Consider the following 22,012-nt stretch of genomic DNA (forward strand, 5'->3'; position numbering starts at 1 on the left):
CTTCCTCTATTTGCTCTCCATTTGAATTTAAACTCATGCAATTTATGTCCAGCAGACTACAATTTTCCTTAGCCATAAGCTTAGCCAAGCCTTGGCCTTTGACAAGCTTGGTGGGCTTCACCTCTATGTTGAATTCTATGAGTTTTGCAATCCATTTGGCTCTTCTTCCATCAACATCTGGCTGGGTTAGGACATCCTTTACTGAAGCTGAAGGTACATAGGCAACCACCTTGGAGTGCAGAATGTAAATTCGGAATGCTTTTAAAGACTTTATAAGAGCATATGCCTGTTTTTCAATAAGGTCATACCTTAATTCAGCATCCCTCAAAGTTTTGTTGAAGAAGGCCACTGGGTGCTCTACACCTTCACCATTTTTCTGCAACAAGACTGCTGCGAGTGTATCATAAGAGGCGAAAGAGAAGATATAAAACTCCTTGGTGTAGTCTGGGTTGATTAAAGTGGGAGCTTCCATGATAGCTCTTTTGATGGCTTCGAAAGATCTTCTTGCAGCCTCTGTCCATTTTATCTCTGACCCCTTCTTTAGCATGGAAGTGATGTGCTTCACTAGTTCTGCAAAGTTTGGAATAAACCTCCTCACAAAGTTAATCCTACCCAGAAAGGATTGAATGTCCCTTTTTGACCTTGGGATGGACAATGTCTATATTGCTTGAACTCTTTCTAGATCGATTTTGACACCTGCAACAAAAACAATATGTCCTAAAAGTTTGCCTTCTTCTAGAGAAAACTGTGACTTCTTTGGATTTACTGAAATTCCAAACCTTCTGCACTTTAGGAACACCTTCCTCAAATGTTGTAAATGATCCTTGTGACTACTGGAGAGAATTGTTATGTCATCAAGATAAATAAGGACAAAAGTTTCCTTCTCTCCCACGAAGGCTATGTCCATGGCCCTCTAAAAAGTAGCCCCAGCATTCATTAGTCCAAAAGGCATCTTAGAGTACATGAAAGTGCCCCAAGAAGTAGTGAATGCAGTCTTTTCTTGGTCTTCTATGTGTATCGCAATCTGATTGTAGCCTGAAAATCCATCCAAGAAAGACATGACTCTAGCCCCTGAAACTTTTTGCAGCAAATGTTCCATCTTGGGCAAGGGGTAGTTGTCTTTTTTAGAGCACTTGTTCAGATTCCTGAAATCAACAAAAAGCTTAATTTCTCCATTCTTCTTCCTCACTATCACAAGGTTAGCTATCCACTTTGAGTACCTTAGGGGAACTATGATTTTGTCATTTAGCAACTTCTTGATCTCCTTTTCAATCAAAGGTAATAAGAGAGGGTTGATCGGCCTCAATTTCTGCTTGAAAGGGATGGTGTTCTTCTCTAGTGGAATCTTATGTTGAATAATGTTGGTATCATAGGTCTTAAGGTCGTTGTATTCCCAAGCGAAGACATCAGTAAATTGTTTCATCAGGGTGCAATACTCAGAGCTTTGGGCAGAGGAAAAGTGAGTGGATAGATTGATATACTTTGGATGGGCTAGACTCCCTATATTATGTCCCTGAACTGCAAACTCACTTTATTTTTTGGTAGGTTTATAAGGTACATTGTTATGGTCGAAAAACCTCTCTAAGGGCACCAACCCCTTGGGTATATGGTTGCTAGGCAGCTGCACAATGCTATCCTGGCCAATCTTGTCTCTCAGCTTGGACTGGTTGCATTCCTCAATAGCTCCATTCTCTTGGTCAATTTGCATTTTAGAGAATTCATCAATGACTTGCAGAAGCCTATTGACTTCATCATCATCTTCAAAAACTTTCTAGTACTTGACATTGTTAGGGAAAGACGGTCTATATTTCACTTGGACTTCATAAGTCAACTTAGGAGGCAAAGGAGGGATAAAAGTGCTAACAGACACAGAATCAACAAGCTGATTCTTAGCTCTAAGGATGTACGAAATGATAAAGCTATTGAAAGAATCCTTGAGCTTCCATACCTCATGTTTGTACGCCTTCAGCCTGGGGTGCTTTGCCTGGAATGTCTTGTTCACCTGTTGAATAATAATATCTGCATCTCCAAAGACTTTCAGATATTTGATGCCCATTTCTTTAGAAGCATTTAAGCCTAACATCAAGGCTTCATATTTTGCTATATTATTTGTGACCTGAAAATTTGGCTTGAAAGATAAATGTATGCATTCTTGTGTGGGAGATACAAGAACTACGCCTGCTCTCGTAGCTTCCTTAGAGCAAGCTCCATCAAAGAACATATCCTAGATTTGTGGGCTTTCTTCCTCTGTGATATGGTGAACCGACTCTCTAAGCTGCATGGAGGCCAACTAGGAATCATCCACTTGAAGAATACAGGCCCCAAAATCAGTATCAACAGCACAAATGGGATGATTAGCAGGATTCCTTTCATCACTGATGATATAAGCTAACTAAGCCTCTCTGTATAATCTCCTGCTTTCTCCTCCAAAAACTGGGACAGTGGCATAGGACAGGTCATTCTGCAATGTCCCACCTAATCTCTTAATCCATCCTCTGGAAAGTAACATGCCAAACTTAGGGGGGACATCTGCTACCACAATATCCATCATCATGCTCTTCATGGGCAGCTGAGACAAGGTGATGGCTAGGTCTTTGATTAACCCCAAACATTTCACCTTTCTAGAGTCAAAAGAAAACAGGTCATGATAAGGCCTAGTGATGTCAAGGCCCAACTCATCCATGATAGCCTTGGGCATTAGATTATGGTTGGCACCTATGTCCAGCAGACAATTGTGAAGGATTTTGTCATGAATAGTCAAGGAGACATAGAATGATGGGGAATTGTCATCAGAATGTTCAATCATTGGGCTGAGGACAACGGCCGGTTTTTCATCTTACAAATTCACATAGTCATTGGATGCTCATGTGGTTTTAAGCTCAAGGGCCTCAAGGATGGGTCTCTTAAATAATTCATTATTCACTAGTTCCATTAGAGGTATAGATATTTTCAGCTTCTGGATTTCTGATTCAAAACTAAAGGGAGAAGGGGACTTGTCAAGGCCTCTTACCTCTTGAGCTAGAGCTTTGAGAATGATGGGATCAGCTATTGGTCATTTTTGCTTGTTAGTTTGCTGCATTGCAGGGACAGTAGCTCTCTAAACAGGGGTTTCCTAGGTAGTATTCACCTTGGACCTTAGATTGTATCTATGTTATTCATCAGTTTGCATAACAACCCCACCATTCCATTCTTGGCTGATTTAGTACTCAGATAATGACTCTTCATATGTAGCTAAGGTCAAAAAAGAGGCACTGTCCTTGTCTTCTAGACAATGGATCTCATTATCTTCCTCATACTGATCTTCATCCATGACTACATTCTGCAAGGGGGTCTTCATCCTTTGGTCTTCATTTGCATCTTTGTTTCTTTGAGGAACTTGCAACTACTCATTAGCTCTCCTATATGGGTTCGGATTTCTAAAAGCAAAGGCATTAGGAGCTCTTCCTTTCCCAGAGTGCTATTCCATCTTTAGCTTAGAGATTTCAGAGGCTAATGACTCTATTATCTTGGTCATCTTATCTAACTTGGGATCTGAAGATGATGAAGATTCACCCCTCTGTCTCCTTTGATCAACATGTCCCTTGAGTTTCTCTGCAGCCATGATGTTGGATTCTACCTCCAAGGCTACATCCTACATCTCAACCAAAGCAGCACATCTTCTCTCCCTCACTAGTAGACAAAAGCCAGAATCAAAAGCATTGGCATAGGTGAGTTTAGCAGAGGTAGGGTTGGGTTTCACTTCAGCTGGTATCTTGCTATACATGTGGTTAAACCTTTTATTGAAATCAGAAAGTGACTCACCATTTTCCCTTTTCAGGTTCCCAAACTCAGTATGATAGTAGAGAAGATCTTTCTTATCCCAGCAATGCTTTAGGAATACATCATCTAAGGCTTCAATATCTGTTATCGACCTCGAGGTCAATTCTCTGAACCATTTTCTAGCCTCTCCATCTAGGCTTTGGACAAATACTCTCATCCATACATCATCTTCACTAATGTCTAGATTATCAGCATAGCTATAGAATGACTCAAGATGTTCTTCAGTTGTAACCCCTTCTTTCCCAGTAAACTTAGGCATGTATTTCTGATATTCTCTAGCAGGCATAGCATTCAAATGAATGGGCAGTACTAGAGGTCCATACCTAGTAGCTATAATTCTCTCCATTTTGGTAGGTGTTGCCATAGTTGTGGTAGCTATAAAGGTGTTGGAGGTATGAATGACAGAGGGTTGAGGGATTATTGATATGACTGAAGGGATATGATGGATAGGAGGAGGGGTTGCTTTTAGGCTTACAACAAAAGGAGAACCTAAAGAATAAGGAGCTTTATGTATCTCTAAGATTTTTTCTTCATTGCTAGTATTAGATGCTATACACTCAACATGTATTTGTTTTATTGCATGATTTTCTTGAAGATATGTAGAATATTGTTTAGCTTTACCTGAACCTAATGCTCCCTTCTGCAATGCCTTTCTTTCTTTGATGATATTTTTAGGGTCACGTACTGGGTCATCTTGTGGCTTCTGAGGATTTCTCTGAGTATGCCTTCCAAACTGAGCCATAATTATGGAGTGGAGTCGCCAAGAGGTTCGTCCTCTAGTAGAGTCGCCAAATAGATGATTACAACCAGAATAGTGTCTAGACTTTTTCTATCATCAAAGCTGGATTTGTGTCATCTCCCAGGGAAGCTGAGCTTCAGTCTCCTATCCCCAACAATGGCACCAATTATGTTATCACTCCAGGAAAATCTCCTAGGTTGCAGCTCGAAGATGCCAGTAACATATAATCTTCAATATTGTTCTCTGAACTATTGGAATAAATAATGTTCTAGATCAATCCAGATAACTATTTCGACCTTGTTATTACTCAAGACATGCATGAACCCCCCCAGCCTACAAGGTTTTAGACCACTAATGCTCAATGGTTTTTAGATTAAGTGAATGAATGGGGAATACTAACCATACCAACAGATACATACATAAACATATGATGGCCAGTTATAGAAAGTAAATGAAACTTTCAAATCTAATACATCAACGTAGAGATAAGATGGTAGTTATCTGGCATTAGAAAAAAAAGAAACCTGAACAACCTATTCAAGTGCAAGCTTAGAACAGAAGAGAAATTGGGATATTGAGCATATAACAACAAAAGAAGCTTGTATTACTGATGAGTGAAGATGAGAAGCTTGAGTAGCAAAGTCTCCATAGTCTCCAGGAGTTGAACCTCTATTACATTTAGTTTCTAGCCTTTATAGGACCTTTACAATGCTTTGTGGCTTTTAGAGGTTTCCAACTATCCTAACCTACCCCCTTTGGATTTAACTGTCTGATTGCGTATAAGGACACAGTTCTCCTTCCATCACGAAAACGGTAATTAATTCTGGTACAGGGCTGCCTTGTTAGATGGTTGGTTTTATTGTGCTAGTGAGGCTCCATGACTGTTTATTTATATTTGGTTGCATCGTGTTGTGTCCTTCCTCTTTTGGCCATGATTTCTAGTATTTTGGTTCAGCGGCCTGACTGTCACAATCCTGACAGAGTCAACCACCTTCCTCCTTGGGTGACTGATAGCGAGTAGAGTACGAGGTGCATGGGTGGCTAGACGTGCCAAATCGGAAGAACAGAGTAATGCTAGAGCGTCGGAGGACAAGCGGGTAGCTATTGGATGTATTAAATCGGACGGATAGATTAATGGTAGGATGGCAGAGGACAAGTAGGAGCGATCATGAACGAGGGTTGTTGGATCGGAAGAAATGGACCAAGGAGATCGATTGCAAGAGGCTTGCAGTCTTTGGTGGGAGCGGAATAAGTCCAAGCCATTGGATCTCAGGTGGACAGATCTTACGGTAATCAGGTGAAAGAAACGCTTGGTGGATAACGGTCGGGGGGCAGTTTTCAGAGGCGGGCGGCTTCCATCGAGCGGGCATCGGGCGGTAAGTGGTAAATGTCAAAGCCCGCCCGATTCCATGTAGTTGATGACACGTAGCACCGGAGGAGAGAGAGGAAATCGCCGTCATCAGGTGGGTATTCCTTGTGCTTATTGCCCACACGATATGGATGATAGCCCTCGATTTGGGTGGGGACAGACCAATGGTGGTGGATGATCGTGCATGTTGCCACAGGCCCCGCCAGATTTCAAACTTTATGCGCTTCTCTCAACAAGTTTCATCAGGTCCGATATTGTGGCCTATGGCCTGTCAGCGGATCTGGGCCTCGGATTGGAACCAGATCCAACGGCTCAGATGCGTCCCCCATTGCCTCTTCTGAAGGTCCTGCCTCTGGTGCTTTTTTTTCAATATTTTGAAGGCTTGGGGAGACCGTTCCCACTTAAAATCATAACAATGAACCTCAAGACTAACATGCCCAAGACAAAGACCTCTCATGCTTTCTATTGGAAATGGATGATCAAGTCATGGAGGATACCCAAGTGGAAATTCCCTCACAGGCCAATCAACAGCAAATAAAAGTTGGCTATGTGTGGAAGTTGTACTTTGATAGAGCCTAGTCCAAGGAAGGAAATGGAGCAGGAGTATTGTTGAAATCCCCTTAAGGTAAACTCATACCTCTTTCATATAAGTTGGAATTTGACATTAGTGTTGTAGTGTTTTTGTAGCAATGGTGTACCAAAAGACACCTTCTTAGAAGTAGGTTGCTCCCTTCAAAGAAAAACAAGCATTTTGGTTGTTGTTAGTGGACGAGCATGAAGAAACAAAGTATTAAAAATGGTAGGGACAATACATACACAAACATAAACTAAAACAAATAGATGAACACACAAACAATTCTTAATAAAGCAAACAAGTCAACATAATTACGGAAAATGGCTCCCTTTATTGACTATTTGTGGTAGGAAATGAATACAAATAGTAGAATACTAAACACTTGAAGAGAATTCTTTGAGCAATGGTGTTAGAAATTCCTTAGCAAGGAGGTTCTTTTCTTCACTCTATTTACAAGTTTCTCCTCTCTATCCATGAAGTATCAAGACTCTTAATATGGTGAAATATTGTCTACACTAAGGTGATGGATAGTTAAGAAGCAATTCTACCAACACAATAGTGTTCTACTTCTTCTGCTTCAACAATGAAATGAAATTTTTCTCTGATAGCAATTTGGCATGGCTTGTTTATATAGAATTTTTTGAATTCATCTTCCCTATCATGATAATGACTTGTGAGTAGGACAAGAGGATTCCATTAAGGGTTGCATATCTTCAAGGCAACTCGAATTTGGTTGTCTTTGACTGAAATCATGTCAGAGAATCGTCTTCAAAGTGTGGTAAGTGGTCCCAAATCCTTGAGTCGGCCATTCCTTATACTGCGCGACTTCCGAAGAAAATACTACACCTAGCGCATGTTGAAAATAGCAACAAGAAATTATAAAAATAGAATCCAAAATATTCCAATTTTAATTTTTCCTTGAACTAAAATTGTGAATTAAAATTCGAATTAAGTCTCACCAGTTGCTTGAAAAATAATTAATTAATTCATCTTGAGTTAATTAGTTGGATAAATTTAAGCTATAAGTCTTTGTGAAGTCATGCAACAGTTATCCCTTAAATTAAGGAGGTTATCCCTTAATTAAGGAGATAAGATTGAGTTATATTTGAGTTGTAATTAGTTAGCTCAGTTTACTGAGTTAAGTCCAGTTAAACTAGTTCCAAACTATTTGAGGAACTAATTGTGAGTTATATGTCAGTTGATGTATGCATGCACTCAAAAAGTGTACTCTAGATAACTGAATATTCTCTCATCAGAAACTCATGCATGTCTATTCAGAGAAAGACCCAGTTGAGCTAAATGTCAAGGACAGGTTACTATCAGTTGAATGAGTTTTCCTATAAAGCAAACTCATCCATGCAGAAGGAATAAGGTTCCTTGAGGATTGCATAGTTTTACAGGGTGTGAGATCAGTGTGAGTGATCAATGTTACACTTGGTAACAGGAGGATCACCCAAAGAAACTGTTTAAGGAAATAGGAGGCTTGGAGGGAAGCGGAGAAGGTTTGTGAGAAGCCTTGTTTGCCTGTAAGCATTCAGGAGGATTGTACTGAGAGTTGGCTAGCTATGAGAGCTAAAGCTTTGTGTAATTCTGATGTATTTCCACCTTGTATGATAATACAGATAGTGGGGTTTTTAGCTGAGGCTTTCCCCTGAGTATTCTTTTGTGTTTCATGTGCATTGATTCTTCTTCTAGTTATATGTGTTCAGCTTGATCTTGCTCAATCTTTAATCTTCCACAAAGCAAATTGATTGTAGAATTAGATTATAGTATTTTTCTTTGGTTATATTGCATTATTGGGTTAATCTACAGTCAAATTTTCTACATGGTCTTAGAGGTAGATTTGTAGAGAATATGCAGAATTTTTACATGATATCAAAGTTGAGTTTATCGGAGCTGTGAAAAATATACGAAGAAGAGAATTTGAAGTTTGAATCTCGGGATTGCAGGTGCAAATCGAATTCTTATCTTACTTCAACGTTGGCCAGTGGCATTCTATGGCTTGAGACTCGAGTATGCCTTGGAAGGTAGCTCGAATTACATAGCATGGAAAGATCGCATGGAGGTTGTATTAGAAGACAACGGCTTGAAGGATTTCATTGATCAAGAAATCCCAAAACCAGGTTCAACTAATGCACAAGAGTTGGCTGAATGGAAAAAGTGTGTGGCAAGGGCGAGACGGATCATCCTTGAGGGAGTTTGAGACCATATTGTCTTGAGTCTCCATGGGAAGGATACTCCATATTCAAAGTGGAAGACATTGAAGGACCTCTACCAGAACAGTAGAGACCAGAGAAAATTGGCGCTCAAGGATAAGCTTCGAAGAATCAAGATGGAGAACGATGATACTATTTCCACATATCTGAACAAGCTCACCACTTGCAAACATGAGCTTGGAAGTGTGGGAATAACTACGGCCAGTGATGATATGGTGAGCCTCACTCTCCTTGGCCTTCCAAAGAGACGGAATAGCTACCAGCACTCTGTGAATGGAAGGGAGAAACTATTGGATTGGGAACAACTGTGGTCAGATCTCATGCAGGAGCAGATCAGGAGGAGCACAAGAGATGGTTCTTCATCCAAGGATGATGATGAAGAAAATCATTCCTTAGCAAGTAAGTCAAGGAAAGGGAAGGAGAAGGCATCCCATTGTGAATCGAATTCTTCTCATGGAGGGAAGAAAGTTGACAAGTCTAAAGTGAGATGCTTTAATTGTCACGAGATGGGTCATTATGCGACTAATTTCCCATCGAAGAAGTCCAAGAAGGGATCCTCGGAAGGATCTGAAGGTGAGGCATTAGCCTCTCAGTTCGAGATGGACTTCACCCTCATCGCATGCATGGTGTCATCAATGATGGGTTGTGGTTGGTATCTTGACAGTGGAGCCTCATTCCACATGACCAGCGATAAAAGTTTATTCAGTACCTTGGAGGAGAAAGACCTCAAGATGCGCATAGAGATGGGTGACGATGAAAGGTATAGTGTTTCAGGAGTGGGCACGGTTTCTTTTCAGAGGGAGCATGGAGCTCTTATCACCTTGATAGATGTGAAGTATGTGCCTGGATTGAAGAAGAATTTGGTATCGATCGTGATGTTGGAGAACAAAGGCTACGATGTTGTCTTCAGTAAGGGAAATGTTTTCCTTAGACACATCACCATGGGACAAGTGAAATAGATTGGTTCACAAGTTAAGAACCTGTATGCTCTTGAGGTTAAAGATGCATGCAAAGCCTTGAGGAGCAAGGCAAATGTTAGAGACTTGGTGGTCGAGAGGGAGAGTAAATTACCTCTCAACATGTAGCCCCAAAAGAAGTCTCAAACAATTATGGAGGAGCCGCAATTGGAGATGTTGAGAGGAGACCGAGTGGAGGCATCCACTCATGCAGAGACCTACAGTAGGGGGGAATTTCGAGCCAAGTGGGTAGAGGGATCACATGCATCCATACCTCTAGGTGTGAGGTGGGGCGATGTGAAGTGATAATCCCAAGAAGGCTAAAATTGGGCAGGGTCCATTGAGAGGTTTTATCTCATGGATCGTACATTGCTACAAGAGCCCAAAGTACATAGTAGCAAGTGGAATCAGTGGGATTGATGCAGTCAAAGATCAAAGTAATAGAGGCTAGAGTAGTCAGATACTGAAGAGTGCGGAGAAGGACTGACAATAGTGCAAAAAGGCTGAGTCGGCAAAAGTGCAGAGTTTTCAGTTCACATAGGTAATAGCAGTTAGAGACTTTGATGACTGAGGCATCATACTAATTCAAGTTGGATGTTTTTTTGTTTCTAAAGTTGCTAGAGCAACAACACTAGAGAGAAGTGTTGCATGTAGAACATTCCAAAGGTTCAAGATCGGGATCGAGTTGAATTCCTTTCTTGTTGAGAGGGAGTGTTGAAAATAGCAAAAAGAAATGATAAAAATAGAATCCAAAATATTCCAATTTTAATTTTGTCCTTGAATTAAAATTTTGAATTAAAATTCAAATTTAATCTCACCAACTGCTTGAAAAATAATTAACTAATTCATCTTGAGTTAATTAGTTGGAGAAATTCAAGCTAGAAGTCTTTGTGAAATAATGCAATAGTTATCCCTTAAATTAAGGAGGTTATCCCTTAATTAAGGAGATATGATTGAGTTATATTTGAGTTGTAATTAGCTCAGTTTACTGAGTTAAGTCTAGTTAAATTAGTTCCAAACTGTTTGAAGAACTAATTGTGAGTTATCAATCAGTTGATGCATGCATGCACTCAACAAGTGTACTCCAAATAACTGAAGATTCTCTCATTAGAAACTCATGCATGTCTATTCAAAGAAAGACCCAGTTGAGCTAAATGTCAAGGATAGGTTACTATCAGTTTCATGAGTTTTCCTATAAAGGAAACTCATCCATGTAGAAGGAATAAGGTTCCTTGAGGATTGCGCATTTTTACAGGGTGTGAGATCAATGTGAGGGATCAGTGTTACACTTGGTAACAAGAGGATCGCCCGGAGAAACTGTGCAAGGAAATAGGAGACTTGGAGGGTAGAGGAGAAGGTTTGTGAGAAGCCTTCTTTGCCTGTGAGCATCTAGGAGGATTGTACTGAGAGCTGGCTAGCTATGAGAGCTAAAGCTTTGTGTAATTTTGATGTATTTCCACCTTGTATGATAATACAGATAGTGGGGTTTTTAGTTGAGGCTTTCCCCTGAGTATTCTTCTATGTTTCATGTGCATTGATTCTTCTTTTGGTTATATGTGTTCAACTAGATCTTGCTCAATCTTTAAGCTTCAGCAAAGAAAATTGATAGCAGAAGTAGATTATAGTATTTTTCTTTGGTTATATTGCATTATCAGGTTAATCTACAGTCAGATTTTCTACATGGTCTTAGAGGTAGATTTGTAGAGAATTTGCAGAATTTCTACAGTGCGGCTATTGAAGAAAAAGTTGCGCTGACATCAATTTCTAAATTCCATATACTTTGGACCATATGAGAAATTAAATTTTTGATCTTTATAATGCCTTCAACTAGAAAATATTCAATTTTGAATTTTGTTAGATGATTTTGGGCAACTTTTGGATTGTACAAATATGTGTATGATTTTCTGGTGTTAATAGTTACCCCCTGATGTGTGAGGTTAGGAGCAAGTGTATAGCCGAAATACATCATGTTTTATTTTCTGACTGAGATTCTGATCAACTTCTAGATAGAGAGAATAAATTTTTTCAGAGGTGAGCAAAGAAACAACCTTAACTAAGAAAAAAAGATAAACATGCTCTGAAAAAAGCGCTTATACGAGGCGAGCATGTCCCATGCTTGTTATTATGTCTAGTGATAATTAATTATAATCAGACAGGAAATATCCCTGTTTGGTCAGTGTTGAAATGGTTGACATGCTGATAGATGGTGATGATAACTTCTAACACCCTCAAGGCCGCATCTAACACCTAGACGGAGTCACATGCCTTCATACATCAAGAAAAGGTGAAGCAATGTTGGAGTGAGGTGCTTATGAATGCATGGGTCTTCGACTGTGGGTACCTCCCATGCATCAAGGTGTAAGCACTACTGAATGAGGTGTTAAGTGATACATGGGTCTTCGACTAAGTGAGAGAACTACAATGGTCATGAAGTACAATACCACCCTGACATGAGAGCTTATGTTGGTGTTGAATGTCAGGGGGACCGATGACATCAATGGGAAATGATGATTCCCACTGTGCCACCCAAGGATGTCCCTAAAAGGGGGGGAAGCATCCAAGGTATTGCCTCAATCCTAGAATAAGGGTGTCGAAGTCGACGGGAAAGAGGCATCAACTGCCCAAAATGTTGATTTGGGAAATCAATATGTGTAGTGAAACAGATTGTAATAGGGTGGGTCAACGAGGCATGATAATGAAAGCTGACAATATGAATGGATATGGACAACTTGTCCAAGGTCGGATCTATAATGCGAGTGGAAACAATCAAAACAATTCTTCTTAGGACAGTGTCCCTGGAGTCCATAGGACATCCGAGGTAGGTGTGAGTGTGTTCTGACTGCTGTGAAGAGGGTGAATGAATGTGTATCATGTGCGAGCTCTGACCAAGGGAGACTAGGGACTGTTTTCAGGTACAAGGCATAAAAATATGGGTGGGGACCATTTTCCTAAATAAAAAAAATTGTACACTTTCCAAAATAATGTAAAGGTGGTTTGGGATGTACATACACGGAGACGGGTGCCCCATGAAAAAAGTGACCTGCATTATGATGGAGGTAAAATGTATTTGCGAAGGGCAGGGGTCCCATTGGTTGGTCTTGGTGTTGGGTTGATGAGGCAGATGAACTGGTGCAAAAGAGCTTATTCTGTATGGAGGAATGATGGGCCTAATGTAGAACATGGAAGAGTGTTTTCCTTTATTTTTCACAAATAAGTAAGGTGGCCCGGGAGTAGGGTGGGTTAGCAATAAGTGAAAAAAAGGTGAATAAGGCTAATATTTAAGATATGCAAGTGAGGTGGCTCCCGGTCCAGAGTATATGGTCATGGATTTCAAATAAGATGTGGGAGTCTATAACATGAGGTAGTCCATGAATGGGGAGGCTCTATCGACCAGCATGGAGGTTTACCATGTGCAAGGGGAGGTGGTGGTAAACGTAGTCAAGATGATGGACCCTATGGCACATTTTGGATAAATGATGTCAAGATATGCAAAGCTTGGTAGTAAGCCTATCACACTGGGTGATGAATGATACCTTCCCTTTCGGTGACCACCGGGGTGCTAATTCTGGCGAGAAGTTTTCGGCATACTTGCGACTTAAACAACCAATACCCTAAGTGAAAACATCTCGATAAAAACATATGTAAGCTAAAATTCCATCAAAGGTTGTTGAAATTATATCAGAACCCCATTTTGAGGTCACAGGATGTGTTCATGTTCTTCCTAATTCGATGTTGGTATGTGGATCACCAGATCTTCATCATCAAACAGACTGATATACCGATTACTACTTTGGTAGATATCTATTTTGTGACCAGATTGATGCCTCGTGGGGAGGCATTGTTGCATCCCTTGTCAGCTAGTCATGTGGATATTCATAGTTGGGTTGTTGGGTCCCTATAATACTAGTGATTACCCCATTACTATTGTATTTATACCCCTTATTAATATTTTTGTGCCCCTATTGCCCCCATATTGTTATTACTGTGCCCCATAGAATCCCTCTATTGTTATTTTTGTGGCTTTATATTATTATTGTTAGGTCGGTTGGATTATATTGTGACTCCTTAGACTCCTATATATAGAAAGGAGGTTTTGTCATTTGAATCATCCAAGAATTGTTCATTTATGTAATGTAAAGGAGGTTTCCCCCTCAAAGAGGATGAATTCTAAGGTGTTGATCTATCTTTTCTATCTTTTCTTGAGTTGGTTTCATAACATTTGGTATCAGAGATTTGGATTCTAGGGTTTCGCTGCTCCAAACAGGTCATCGTGGCATTTTCTCTATAACTTTTTTCTGCGATGTTTCAGAAGTTGAAAAAAAAACCCATTTGAGAAGAAATCGCACCGAACCTTGGGTCCGAATTTTAGAGGTTTTCGAACTATATTTGCGGAGATATGATCTGAGGAAGTTGGTCTTTTTGCAGACTCCTGAATTACATTCCAAACAGGTGACCTGGGGAAAATCGTCATAAATTTCTCTCTGGGGATCGGATTGAAATTTCGTAAGAAGGTACAGAAAGAGGACGAACTCTAGTTTCTTGTATGCATTTTTTAGATCCAAAGGGCGAAAGAGTGACTCGTGCCACGTCGTACAAGTTCGCTCTACTGAACTAGTCTATAATCAAGTCACTGTGGGAGATTTCGCATAACTCTTCCGTGGAGAATCCAATTTGGGTCAGACTTGTGGCATTGGAAAGAGGATACAGAGGGCTACTGCAGATCACAAATTCAGAACTAGATGATCGAAAAGTATAGAGATACATCAGAGGCAATATCAAGCTCCTACAAAGTGAAAAAAGGTGTGTAGATTTTCTTAAATTTTTGCTTAAGACCGGTATGAAAATTATTTTGAAGGAATTATTATCGGTAACTGATGCCCCGAGGAAAGAAAATGCAAACACCTAGTAAGGAACCTGAAAGCTCTAGCATGACTCATGAAGAAGAGGAAGAAATTCTACATGATATATCAAAATTACAAGAACAAGTGCAACAAATGTCACGCTCACAAAAGCTAACAGAAGCTAAGATAAATGGCATGGAATCTAAGATAAAGGGCGTGGAAGCTAAGATGGATTATTGGAAGACATATTTGAAGACAGACATGGAAGAATTGAAGATAGATTTGAACACAAACTTGAAGACAGGCATGACAGATATGAAGACAGATTTGACAAATTTTCTACAAGAAATACTTACTAATGGTGAAAAGGTACTAAAGAAAACTCATGATGTGAACAAAAGAAATGTTAATCATGATATCATAGACTCTAATGTTGGATCGAAGACTCACCATATTCCAAAAATCGATATGAGGAAGTTTGATGGCAAGGATCCCGCCACATGGATATTACAGATGGAGCAGTTCTTCGATCTCAATAATGTGCAAAACACACAAAAGGTACGTATGGCAACTTTATATTTGGAACCAAATCAGTTTGTATGGTATCAATGGCTTTGCTCTCGTAAACAATTTATCACTTGGGCAATTTTTACGGAAGAATTGATAGCACATTATGAGGATACAAAAAGCAACACTTTTTTTAGCCAATTGATAAGTCTCAAACAAAAGGGTTCAATAATGGAGCACATTGAGGAGTTCCAAAAATTGAACTTAAGGGTAAAATATATTCCAGAGGAGCATAGGATTGATGTGTTCATAGGGTCTTTAAAGGATAATATCCAACATGATGTTCGCCTTTGGCAACCTGATTCATTAGAGAAGGCATTCAGGTTAGCAAGAAAAATGGAAAGCAAAATTATGGCAACCAGGAAGCATACCACTCACAACTATAAAGACGGAAGTGTTGTTGCCCCTAGTCTTCCACAACCTATAAGGTTGACACCACAACAACTGGAAGAAAAAAGAGCAAAAGGGCTTTGTTACAGTTGTGATAGCAAATACACTAAAGGTCATAAGTGTGCTGAGAAGAAATTATTCTACATAGATTGTGAAGAGGAAGAAGAAAAGGAGCAAGAAAGGTCAAAAAAAGAGGATATATTCTAGGAACAAAGCCTAGATGAAGAACAAATAAATCCGACCATATCTTGTAATGCATTGGCGGGAATTACCACTCCTCAAACCATCAAGATAGAAGGACAAATCAAGAAGAAAAAGGTAATAGTGTTGATTGATTCAGGAAGCACCCACAATTTTATTCATTGTAGGGTACCAAAAGAATTGAATTGCTTCCTATATCCAGCACCAGAGTGTCAAGTGATGATTGCAAATGGAGGAACAATAAATTGCTCTGGAAAGTGCCATAATATCAAGCTATCCATGGGAGAATATGTATTGACTAGCCCAATGCTTTCCATTCCAATGGGAGGTGTTGATGTTGTACTAGGAGTCCAATGGCTACAATCCTTGGGTACAATAGCTTTTAATTTTCAAGAACTTTTCATCAAATTTTCTACGGAAGGAAAGGAAGTTGAATTAAGGGGTATTGTAGGGAAACCAGGAAAGATAATCAGCTCTAATGGTATGACAAAGCTTCTAAAAAAGGAGCAAAGAGGTGTAATTGCACAATTATGTTCTCTAGATGTTTCCACATCGGAATCATCTATTTCTCCATATCTCCAAAAAGTCTTGGACAATCATTCCAAGGTATTTGAGATTCCCAAAGGTTTCCCACCTATGCATGATCATGATCATGCTATTCATCTGATTCCAAGAAGTGTTCCTCCAAACATCAAGTCGTACAGATATCCCTATGTCCAAAAGAGTGAAATTGAACGTATGGTTGCTGAAATGCTAGAGGCTGGTATAATTCAACCGAGTCAAAGTTCTTTCTCTACTCCAGTAGTATTGGTGCACAAGAAGGATGGATCATGGCGCATGTGTCCGGATTATAGGGAGCTCAACAAGCTCACTATTAAAGATAAGTTCCCCATTCCTGTCATTGATGAATTACTGGATGAATTGCATGGATCAATTTACTTCACCAAGTTGGATCTTCGTTCAGGATATCATCAAATCAGAATGAATATTGAAGACATTCTGAAAATAGCATTTAGAACTCATGAGGGTCATTATGAATTTTTGGTCATGCCTTTTGGCCTTACCAATGCACCTTCAACATTTCAAGGTTTGATGAATTCAATTTTCAAACCATTCCTTAGAAAATTTGTGTTAGTATTTTTTGATGATATACTAATCTACAGCAAGTCTTGGAAGGATCATGTTGAACATGTTGACAGGGTGCTACAACTATTGGAGGGGAAACAATTATATGAAAAAAGATCCAAATGTTTCTTTGGAGTCCAGGAGGTGGAATATTTGGGTCATATTGTATCTCATGAAGGAGTTAAGGTAGACCCTAGCAAAATTAAAGCCATTAAGGAATGGAAAATCCCCACATCCATAAAGCATCTGCGAGGATTTCTTGGGTTGACAGGGTATTATCGCAAGTTTGTTAAGAATTATGGGAGAATAGCAGCACCTCTAACAACATTATTGAAGAAAGATGCATTTTCATGGACTCCGGAAGCAACAAAGGCCTTTGAACATCTTAAAGAGGCAATGTGCCAAGCACCGGTCTTAGCTACACTAGACTTCACAAAAACATTTATTGTGGAATGTGATGCTTCAGGAAATGGAATTGGTGTTGTTCTAATGCAAGATGAAAGACCCATTTCTTTTGAAAGTCGTCCAATCAAGGGAAAGTTTTTAAGCAAAGCTATTTATGAGAAGGAAATGTTGGCAATACTCCATGCACTTGAGAAATGGCGACCCTACCTAATGGGAAGACACTTCAAGGTAAAAACGGATCATGATAGCCTTAAATACTTTTTAGAACAAAGATTATCCTCTGAAGAGAAACAAAAGTGGGTCACAAAGATGTTGGGTTATGACTTTGAAATCATCTACAAAATGGGGAAGCAAAATGTGGTGGCAGATGCACTCTCAAGAAAGGATGAGGATGTGGAAGCATTGTTGTGCGCCATTTCTATTATCCAACCAGATTGGATAAATGAAGCAAGGGAGGAATGGAAGAATGACAAAGAAGTGTGGGCACTTATTCGAAAGCTACAACAATATTCGAGTACGTCTGATACATTTAGCTGGCAAAATGATTCGTTATGGTACAAAGATCGCTTATACCTCTGTAAGAATTCCCAGCTAAAATAAAAGATTCTTATGGAATTGCACACTTCTCCCTTAGGAGGGCACTCAGGATTTCTAAAAACTTACCACAGGGTTAAGAAGGAATTTTTTTGGGATGGCCTTAAATCAGATATTTAAAAGTTTGTGGCGGAATTTTTGGTTTTCCAACAAAATAAAGTTGAAACAATTAAGACACCGGGTCTATTACAACCTTTATCCATTCCAAGCCAATGTTGGGAGGAGGTTTCAATGGATTTTATCACAGGTTTACCCAAGTGTGAGGGAAAGAGTGTCATCATGGTGGTAGTTGACAGAGTTACCAAGTATGCACACTTTTGTGCATTATCACATCCATTTAAAGCCAGTACAGTTTCTATTGCATTTATGGAAATAATTCAAAAGCTACATGGAAACCCAAAGATTATTGTAAGTGACAGAGATCCCATTTTCACTGGAAATTTTTGGACAGAATTATTTTCTTGTCTTGGTACTCAGTTAGCTCATAGCTCATCTTATCATCCTCAATCTAATGGGAAAACTGAGATAGTAAACAAATGTTTGGAAGGATATCTTCATTGCTTTGTATTTGATAAACAAACACAATGGGTCAAATGGTTGCCTCTGGCTGGATGGTGGTATAACACTTCCTTCCATACAACAACAAAAATGACCCCATTTATGGCACTTTATGGGTATCAACCACCATCCATCACATCATATTTAAGAGAAAATTCTAAGGTTCAGGCAGTGGAACATCACATCGAACATCAACAACAAGTCCACCAACTCTTAAAGGATAACCTCGTGCTGGCACAGAATAGAATGAAACAACAGGCAGATCAACATCGCAGTGAAAGAAGTTTTGATGTAGGTGATTGGGTATTCCTATGGCTACAACCATATAAGCAAATGTCCCTCAAGCAAGCTAAGAAGGATAATAAATTATCACCAAAGTATTATGGTCTGTACAAGGTGTTGCAAAAGATTGGTACTATGGCATACAAATTGGAGCTTCCTGCAGCTTCTCGATTGCACCCAGTTTTCCATGTTTCATGTTTAAAGAAGGTTATAGGCGACAAGCTCCCAGTTCAAAAAATATTTCCAGAACTTGACGAGGAAGGAAAAATTATATTGGAACCGGAAGCAGTCATAGAAACAAGAATTCGGCAGCTATGAAATAGATCAATTTCAGAGTATCTTATCAAGTGGAAGAACTTATCCGCTGAAGATTCCACATGGGAGGATGAGAATTTTATGCAGAAGTATCCAGAACTACTCAAGCTTGAGGACAACACTTTTTTGAAGGCGAGGGGCATGTTGGGTCCCCATAATACTAGTGATTACCCCATTACTATTGTAGTTATACCCCTTATTAATATTGTTGTGCCCCTATTGCCCCCATATTGTTATTACTGTGCCCCATGGAATCCCTCTATTGTTATTTTTGTGGCTTTATATTATTATTGTTAGGTCGGCTGGATTATATTGTGACTCCTTAGACTCCTATATATAGAAAGGAGGTTTTGTCATTTGAATCATCCAAGAATTGTTCATTTATGTAATGTAAAGGAGGTTTCCCCCTCGACGAGGCTGAATTCTAAGGTGTTGATCTATCTTTTCTATCTTTTCTTGAGCTGGTTTCGTAACATGGGTGGAGGAAGAGGGCCATTGTGGGTCTAACCCTTATGATGAGGGGTGTATCTGTGTTTCCTCATTTAGAGATCTTATGGAGCAAGTGGCACTAGTCATGATTGTGCAGATTGTCAGGTCATCGTCTCCACATTGGGTGTTCGGGCCACAAATTGCAATGGTGCGGAGATTGCATGCGGGCCACTTTTTTTACTGTGCTAGTTTTGTATATCGAGGGATTGTATCCCAGTTGACAAAGGTAGGCCTTTTATAGCAGTGCCACTAGGTCCTACTAGGGGCCCATGAATGCGACATTGAGCACCAGTGATGCCACAGGCTAGTAGCAGTGTTGCGGGTTGTTATTGGAATGACTAGGTGGAGGGTTGGTTCACGTCCAACCCTCTAATGATTCTTGAGTACCTGTATCACAGAGTGGACTTCACATGTCATCCAGATATGGGGCTTCCTCCTGGTGACGCTTGGGGACCAACAGGTATGTGATTCGTGATTTCTTCATAGATCTAACAAGTATGACGTCTATGCCTAGGTCTGTTGCTTTGGGAAACACAGGTAACCGGATATAATCAGTTGAATGCCTGTAATTCAGGACATTTGTTTATCAAATGGTTTGGTTCGTTGCATAAAGCACACATGGAGGTACGTTGGCTATCATTGATTCTGGTTGCCTCCAAGCATGGTCAGAGGTTGAGGGACCAGAAGAGGGATAGGAACAAGAATCTTCTTCCCTCATGACATAGAAAATGGTTTTAGACCCATCATCTACTTGTAGTAATGGGGTATTATTTTGGGTGAGTGCACCTAACGCATCTCGATATCGAGGTATTTTGGGGCAATGATGAGTGTAATGCTTGTATTTCGCGCATATGGTGCATGCATGGTTGGTGCGAAATACCTTATAATGCTTGGGTGTGCTCTTTTCTCCAGCAGGGGGAGGAGGGTTCACTCATGCTTTTAAGGCATGAAAAAGAGCTTTGATCTCATATAACTCAGGGCACTTATTGGTGGGGTTCTAAACTATTTCACACAAAAAACAGGGTGGAGGTACCCTAAAGGAGGGATCATTTGAAGCTTCCACCTTCTTTCCTTTTTACTTATCCCTTTTTTTTTCACTGGTAGAGGTCGGTGTAGGCACTTCTTGTTGCGGGGTGTTATCCTAAGGGTGTATAGGAATGATGCTTGTTGCAGTGATACATGAGCTTGCTGACATGGCCTGAGGGGATAGATATCATACCGGTATTGTTGGAGCCATATTGGGAAACAAGAGTGTTGCAATGACTTGGTGCGAGACAAAACCAAGTGAGGGAAATAAAAAGGGTGTTTGAGTGATAGCAATGTAGTTGGCATCCAAAACTGGTTCTTGATCTTAAGGGTTGTTTGATGAACTCATCATGCACATCGATGCTCCTATGGTTGGAGAAATATCCTCTATCACAGGTGGGTCTCCTGGGAATGTCCCTAGAAGTGTTGATTGCTTAAATTGATCAGGTTTGAATTCAATGTAAGCGGTGACCAATTCGGGAAAAGATCCAATGAAATTTAGCACACCATCAGGTGCAGTTAATGTCTTTTTCTCATAATATGTGAGTTGGTCTATTGTAATATTTCTCCCTTCATGGGGGAACATCATTATCCTAAATATGGAAGATGCTAATACTAACATTTCGTACATATAACTTTGGCCTAACATGATATTATAATCCAATTGTGCGTCTAATACTTCGGTGTCTATTAGCACAGTTTTGTCAGTTTGTTGTACTAGAATGCCTTGGTATAGGCCTACGGGAACTGAAGGGTGCCCGTTCTATGCTCTAAGAGTGATGTCAGAAGGTTTGATTTTGAGGGATCCAAGTTTTTTCCAAACTGATTTGGACATTATACATGTGGATGCCCCTTCGTCGACTATATGGATGGTGATATTCTGGACTAAGACTTAGATTTGAAAATTGATGGCTAATGGTAGACGTGGGGTAGATTTATCTAAGTCAAAGACCATTAGGCAAGAATCGGCGAGATTGATTGCTCCTAAGGTGAAAATTAAGGCTTTCTGTTGGGTTGGGAATGATTTCAAAACTTCCAATGATGACATAGATAATGGTGTTTGGGCTAAGTCATCGACTATATTGTGAGTTGTGAGCAGCCTTTGATTTTTGTCATGATCGTCATAAAGTACCTTTAACCATCTTTTGGATGGGCTCCATGGCATATTGAGGGATTGTTAAAGGTGTTGTAGGTGCTGCAGTAGTCGATGTGGAAGGATTGGTTTCTGGTGGAGTTCCATACTCTTGGTTGCACATCTACAAGAGAATATCTTTGTTGAGAATGCAACAAGATGATGGAGCTTAGTGGAAAGAAGGCGCCTTCACTAAGTGGGCCCGCAGGCTATTTTTGGCGCAAAGTCTATTTTTAGACTATGTCTATTTTTAGACATATGGATCATGGTCTATGAGTTGCAGTATGTTATTTTTGGATGATTGGTCATGTTGGTAAAAATAGATGGACTTCTATTTTTAGACATATGGGCAGGTTTCTATTTTAGACTACTAGGCTAAAAATAGAACAGTCGAATATTATTGTCTCAAAATAA

This window comes from Pinus tabuliformis, chromosome 3_2, assembly GCF_031772625.1.
Source record: "Pinus tabuliformis cultivar Carrire ecotype Pingquan chromosome 3_2, CPIR1, whole genome shotgun sequence".
Classification (NCBI taxonomy): domain Eukaryota; kingdom Viridiplantae; phylum Streptophyta; class Pinopsida; order Pinales; family Pinaceae; genus Pinus; species Pinus tabuliformis.